Source organism: Mytilus edulis, chromosome 8 (genome assembly GCF_963676685.1).
Source record: "Mytilus edulis chromosome 8, xbMytEdul2.2, whole genome shotgun sequence".
Lineage (NCBI taxonomy): Eukaryota > Metazoa > Mollusca > Bivalvia > Mytilida > Mytilidae > Mytilus > Mytilus edulis.
In genome coordinates, this window is record NC_092351.1 from 21,111,206 (window position 1) to 21,119,040 (window position 7,835).

Sequence of the window (7,835 nt, forward strand, 5' to 3'; positions counted from 1 at the left end):
AAATTATAATCTTTCGATTAAATGATCTTAAATCTATATGGTCTTTATTTTAAAAGTTATAAAGTGATCTAAAATGTTCAATATTAATGAGTATTTTCGCTGTGAAATGAATCTAAGGTCGTCTAAAAGTGTATGTATACATGTGTATTTGACCCGACTACTGACTACATAGTAAACTATTCATTATGTACCTATAAGGGGGGTCTGAGCGGGACTCGGGATTGTCGAGGCGTATTTTTTGTAAACGTGACACATGAAAGTCAAATTATGAGGGAGGGTAGGAGGGGTACTGATCCCGAAATCCCGAGCTTAAAAACACGAAATCCCGGAATCCCGGGCTTAAAAAAAACACGAAATCCAGAGGTCCCGAAATTCGAAAAAAGAATTATCGTATCCCGAAAGGGTCAATCCCGAAATCCAGAGCTTAAAAACACCCGATCCCGCAGTCCCGATAAAGGTCCTATCCTCCCTCAAATTATTGTGCCGTGAAAACGCGAAATGAAGTTTAGCGGGACATGGGAAATTACAAAAATAGCAGAATTGTTCACTTACATAGTGTACGCGGGATGGCATCATGCGAGAATCTAAAAAAATAAGTAGTAACTAAGCGGGATCCGTGAACAGAACCCCCAATGAGACCCCCATTAGTTGTGGCTTATTTTGGTCTTTTTAGTTAGTTTCTTTCCCCTACATTACTTTACCGTTTTTGTAAAACAACAGCACTCGAGGTCTGACAGTATTTTACCAAGAAATGCACAAAATATTCAAAAAGAAGGCCTAGAAAATTTAAATATTGGTATGCACACATACTCCCCTATCAGGACAGACAATTATATTTTTGTAAAGGCGCCAAACTCGTTTCTAATATTTATAATAGAACCGAAAAGAAAATGGAAATGGAAATGGGGAATGTATCAAAGAGATAACAACATGACCAAAGAGCAGATAACAGCCATAGGTCACCGATGGGTCTTCATTGCAACGAGAAAATCCCGCAACCTGAGACTGGGGTGGATCTAGTCATATAAAGGAGGGGTTCCTAACCCAGGACAATTTTTTTTTTGGGGGGGGGGGGGGTGTCCAACTACATTTCCCCATTCAAATGCATTGATCGTCCAATAAAGAAAGGGGGGTTCCAACATGTCCAACCTTCAGCCCCCCCCCCCCCTGGATCCGTGCCTGTGAGGCATGCTTTAGCTTGCCATTAAACAAAAATGTATACTAGTTGAGTGATAATGGACGTCATACTAAACTCTTCAATATAGAAAAAAGAAACTAAAATAAAAATCATACAAAGGTCACAAAGGCCATATAACTTCTGGCTCCTGAATTAGGAAAAGTGCAAAATGCAGTGAGGATAAAAGCCTTTACTGTAAATTCCTGAAATTACAATTATATAAATCATCTCACATCTTTGTGCATTTCTTGAAATTGGTCATATTAATAATTGCATGCAATATTTTCAGAAAATTTCAATATATAGGCTTTTAAAAGTCAATCTTGTGCATGATTATCAATGATTATACTCGCACAATTAACACTGGGTTCTCAAAACTCAGAGGTGTCTATGCTATTTATGACAACATTTTAATCAAGTATAAATTTACAAAATATGTTAAGAACTCTCACTAACTGACTGACTGAGCACATGAATTCAACACTAGTTTTTTGGTGATGTTGGTGTTGCTTAGTGTTTTGTTTTGTTTTTCTTTTCTGCATCTTATGTTTTGCCTTGGCATTGTCAGTTTCTCTTTCATTGCCTTTGGTTTTTTTTGTTATGTTAAATAACAAGTCACAAGAGAGAAAAAACAAAAAAAATATGTGAAAAAATGGCTTAGTTCAGTATATATTAAGGACAGAGATAACAAATAGCTAAATAAGAAAAAAGAAAAAAGAAATTCCTTTTCTATGTACAGTCAATTGTCTGATAATCTAGAAGATAGCCTGATTTGGTCTAATTCTCCTGAATTCTAGCAGGTACTTTATTCCAACTTTTTTAATTCAAACAAACCATGTCTTAGATAGTCTTGGAATTAGAATACATTAATTATAAAATTTTCATAATACTTTGGTGAATTATCTATTGATATAATCATGATAATTAAGCTCCTTTTTAATTTTTAGGGATTTTAAATTTTTAATTTAAAGTTAGGGATTTTATTCATAAAAGGGGGGATTTTTCCAGTACGTATACTATTAATAATACTTTGAGCAATTTTCATGAAACTTGGTGAATTATTTTTGTATAACATAAACATGATAATTTTCCTTTTAATTTAAAAAAAAATCTGATTTATGTCATTGTACTATCATGACTTGGGATTAGGATAGTCTCAAGAATGCTTTCACAAATTTTTATGAAACTTTGGTGAATTGTTTTTATATCTTGACAAACTCCCTTTTTATTGTTATGACCCAAAGTGGAGGGGGCATAATGTTTAACACTTGTCAGATCGTTTGTCCGTCTGTCCCAAAGTTGTTTTTTGTTCTCTTACAGTAATTTAGTTTGCCTCAACCAAATTCAATTAAACTTTTACAAAAGCTTGTTATCACAATTCTCATATCAAGTTTGAATTTTGGTGATGTCAGTGTTCTGTACTAGAGTATCAGAGTTATGCCCCTTTAGAAATGGGGAAAATATGCTGAATTTTTGGTTTCCTGTTCTCTAAAATTTAGTTTGTCTCAACCAAATGTTATGAAATCAATACACAATGCTTATCATCACAAAATACAGATTAAGTTTGAATTTTGGTAGTGTCTCTTTTACTAAATTCTATAGTTATGTTCTATAAAAATGGAAAAAAATGTTTCGGCCTTCTAACTTAAGTTTCCCTCAACCAAATTTTATTAAACTTTAAAAAAATACTTTTTATCACAATTTTAATCAGATCAATTTCAAATTTTGGTAGTAAAACTTTTACCGTTCTTCAGTTATGTTCCTTTAAAACTTTGAATAATATGCAAGCTGGAGTATCATTCCCTATTTATCATGTATATTTTTTTATAAGATGCAGAGTTAAGGAACTTTAGTTGTTGCAAAGTTATTTTAAAATTGTCCATTTTCAAAAACTTTGAAAGGTTTTAGAAATTTATGGATTTGTTAAAAAAATCACAGCCTTAAACTTATAGTCACTTGAGATATATATCTATAAATGGAGCCAAATTATATACATGTTTTATGTCAATAAATACCACTGTTTGTGCATGTTTTGTTTTTTTTGGAGGGCAGGGGTCTTATTTGCACAGTGCTCATAGTTTTTTAGTCGATCATTAAAATTCATTTAAAGCTTAAAGACCCGCTATAAGGACAAGAAGCTTATCAAGCACTCATGGTTTAGATTTTTATTAAACACACATTAATATACATAATGTACATTAAACAGAAAAAAATATTGATGCAAGATGTCATTCAACTTTTACTCTTTTATGTATAGGACAAGAACTATAGAAGATACAGAGAAATTATATACAGCAGAAATGATAGGCAATGTAAAATTTGCAGAAGCCAACTAAACCTAAATGGTAAGGCACCTTTTAATTTAAAAAAAGTTATTGAACTTGAAAGATGATTTTTAGTATCATGATTACTATAAAAATTAAAAGATGTGGTATATTAAATATGAAAACTATCATGGCTTTGAGAAAGCAATTGTAGGCCTGTTACGACCTTCAATAATGAGAAAATCCATACCCTATACTATAGTCAAAGTAGGCAGCTATAAAAGACCTAAAGATGAAACATTGAAACAATCCAAACTGTAAAACTAATCATGGTAATTGCCTAGTTTATAACAAAATAAATTACAAAAAATAAATATGACCGGTATGAAACAACAACAACAACAACCACTAAATTTTAGTGTCAGACTAAACTGACAAAAGCTACAGGCTCTGAACTTTGGACAGGCACAATAGGAATATGGCAAGGTTATATAAAAATAAGATGTGGTATGATTGCCAATAAGACAACTCTCCACCAGACAACCAATGATGTAAATTTCCTGCAAACACGGACTTGACTTCTGTAAATCAACTAATTTTTCGTAAATACTTTATTTGGCATTTTATACTTTCTAGTCTACATCGCAGTTATTTATTTTTCTCGAGTTCAAGTTTACTTAATGTATTTTAATAAGGAAAGATACACATGAAAAACATTTATTGCTGTTTCTCTCTCCATTTATAACATTTTATTTGTTTATTTTGTGTATTTATAGGTGATCAGACATCTTGGTTTTCATGATCAATAGGTCATTACTGAAGAGGAAACTTATAGTTGAAATTTATTTACATAGTGCATAATTGGATTAATTTGAAATGGAATGTGTGCTTTCCTGCAAAAAAGAAATAGGAAATTTCAACATTATCACATGATAATGACCATAAACAAAATGGAGTTCTATCATAGATACACAAAAACACTATTGCATAAAAGCAACAACATATTTTAATCAAAAGAAACATGAGAAAGGAGAATGCTGAACAAATACTATTTTGTTGTTGAAAAAAGGAACACCAGTTTTATCCACTCATTTACATCGCTCCCTCATATCAAATATACAGAAGAAGATCATTGAAGAACAATTTGCAAAAATGATTTCTCTTAGAATTAAAGGGAATTGTTTAGTGAATGGAATAATGTATTCACTGAATTCTTACGTAGTGGATTGAATAACTGTACACAAGCTGAAACAGAAGAAATTCTAATTTAAATGACACGAAAAGTGTTTATTTTATTATTTAATCTGCAAATATATAAACAAATTCTTTAGAACACCACAAATGGTATGACATTCAAATTGGTTGCTTATTAATGTATCGCATTGAAACAATTACAAAGAAAATAGAAGCATTTGCTCCAAAAAAAATTATAAGTCAAAGTTAAATTTATAAAAAAAGTATAAACAATACCTAGATCTAAACAGTCAGACTGTATTATTTTCAATGTCATTAAAATGTTGAGTCAAACATTTATTAAAGTTTTAAATATCATTTGCATCAATTATACAGTCTTGTAATAATTATATTCATACTGTTTGTATACATGGTGTAGTGAAGAAATGTTCAACAAGTAAAAATAAGGGAAAACATTTCCTTAAGGGAAATTTGATCTTCAGAAATTTCCTTAGAGGAAATTTGAAGAACAATGATTTCCCTAGAGGAAATTTGTTGTCTTGAATTTTCCTTCAAGGAAAAGTGTTTGTCAAAAATTTCCTCACAGGAAAAAGTATTTCCTCCAAGGAAAATTTGAAGCTACAAATTTCCTCACAGGAAAAAGTATTTCCTCCAAGGAAAATTTGAAGCTGCAAATTTCCTCAAAGGAAAAAGAATTTCCTCTAAGGAAAAAGAATTTCCTCTAAGGAAATAGAATTTCCTCAAAGGAAATAATTATGCAGCAAATTCCCTAAGGGAAATCTTTTTCCCTTGAGGAAAAAACAATTTCCCTTGAGGAAAAATCTTTTTCCTTCAGGGAAATTTGATTTCCCTTGAGGAAAAGTACTTTTCCTCTGAGGAAATTGTTGAAAAAAGGGGCATAACTTTTTCAACAGTGGTGCTAGATCCAAAAAATTTTAGGACAAATATCAGGGAACCACTACCAACCAAGGCATCAACTTTGTTTTGACTTAACTCCAAAAATTAAGGTGACAACTTTTGCACTCAGCGGAATTGCAAACTTGTCCCGGAGACTGTTAATTACTTGTATTAACTAAGTGCATCGGGAATTACCTGTAATTCCTAAATTTTAGTAATTACATGTAATTCCTAATTTCACCTATTTACTGTAACATAATAGGTACGTTATGTAGGTTAAGAACTGGAATGAACTGTTATGTGCATTAGCTTCGAGATATATAAAAAAAATATCTTTTTTTTGTTGTTAAATCATTTATAAAAATGATATTGTAAAACAGTAATCACGTTCTTCATTATTCAAGTCTTTGTTTAACTACATATGTTTAACTTTGGTCTTACGCTCAAGTACGATGGTGTATCACGCTAAAGTGCGATGGCTGTTTGTTTGCTAAAGTACGATAGTTTATCACGCTAAAGTGCGATGGACTAAAAGGGTAATGTCAAAGGGCTTAAAGTATTAAAGAACACGGATTTAAAAAATAGTCTTCTTGCGAAAGCTAGTACAAGGTTTTATGACATATTTGATAGGCTTTATAATTACCGGTAGTCTTTTAGTGATCATTGTTTTAAATTAAGAAGAACGACCAAGTAATAATTGCTAAAATGGTAAATTAGGTGTGACAAAAAGCTATATATCCTGTATATGCTTTTTTTTAATTCCGGCCGATATCACATATTTGGATAATTGGTGTAGCTTGCCGTTCACACAGTCTATCACTAATGTGAACATCTCCTCTCAAAGTCGTCATTGTAAATTACAAAAACAAAATTCGTTCTAATTTTCTAGCAGACAATTTATGATTTACGCATGGAAACATGACGTACCTTTATTTTGACTTTACTTTTCATTAAAATAGACAATATTTGAACGGGGACGGCAAAGTAAACAACATAAACAATGATTTCAATGTATCCGTTAGCTTAAAAAAGAAACAGGTTAAGGGATATTTATGCGTATACTTTTGTATCTGTATAGTAAGATGGTCGACTGCAGGACAAAAGTCCTTCTTCTAGCACCGAAAAAACCCACATTTGCTTCAGCCGACAAAACACAGTTATCATGTTTAAATTGAGTAAGTCATGGACATTTGCTTTAAAGTTGTTAATCAAATATTCTACATTTATCTTTCGGCATGTTCATTTTTTGTTTGTTTAAAAGACTGTTCACATCATAATCCATATTTACGTTCATTACGTCTATATACATACTTTCGCGGACCATCGCACTTTAGCGTGTGTAGGCATCGTACTTTAGCGTAGGCCATTGCACTTTGGCGTGACCATCGTACTTTAGCGTACCCATCGTACTTTAGAGTCCTACATATATATTCAAAACTCCAAAAGGAACAAACAGTGATTTTTGGTAAAATTATTTGTCGACTTATTTATAATTTGTTAATGTTATACATGTATTGTGATTTAAAGATAAATAAAACATCGTGGTCTGACCTTACATTAACAACTATAGGTCACCGTACGGCCTTTCAACAATGAGCAAGGCCCATACCGCATAGTAATCTTTAAATATGGTCAGTTTTCATGGTTTTGGGTGATGCGGACAAATAATTTTGTTATATCCATGAGTCAGTCTGAGATATCAAAACTACTGAAATTAGTTTACGATTCAAAATTTTTATGAAAAAGAGGACATGCTGGCACTATAAACTGATGCGAGCATAATTTTGTTTTCCAATATTGCTTTTATTTATATTAAACAATCCATCCTGCTATAAAAATATAAGCTCGTGCAATATAAAATTCTACTCGGAACAATATTCCCCAGTATTCATGCAATAACCCTATAATATAGACCATTTGTATTATCATGATTACATGTATACACTCCATCCTTACATAAAAATATTACAGATTTACTATGCGACTATAAGAGTTACATAAAAAAAGAGCAAATATGGTCAGTTTTAGTTGATGTGGTCAAATATGGTCAGTTTTGGTTGATGCTGTCAAATATGGTCAGTTTTGATTGATGCAGACAAATAAATTTGTTACATGAGTCAGTCTGAGGTATGAAAAGTACTGATATTTGTTTCTGATGCGATATTTTGAATAAAAATAGGAAATGCTGGCACCTTCAATTGATGCGAAAAAAAGTTGTGGTCATTGATTTCCAATATTGCAGTTATTTATATACTACAGTCCCTGTCGACCTAAAATTATAACTCAATTGCTATGCAGCTATA

General features: G+C 31.7%; 1 long non-coding RNA gene across 1 annotated transcript; it reads left to right on the plus strand.

The window, feature by feature from the left end:
• The first annotated feature begins 355 nt into the window (after positions 1-355).
• On the plus strand, positions 356-4,438 carry LOC139485060 (uncharacterized). The gene is made up of 3 exons (XR_011655243.1): positions 356-796; positions 3,435-3,522; positions 4,218-4,438. It is a non-coding gene; the product is annotated as an uncharacterized lncRNA (long non-coding RNA).
• Positions 4,439-7,835: the final 3,397 nt, after the last annotated feature.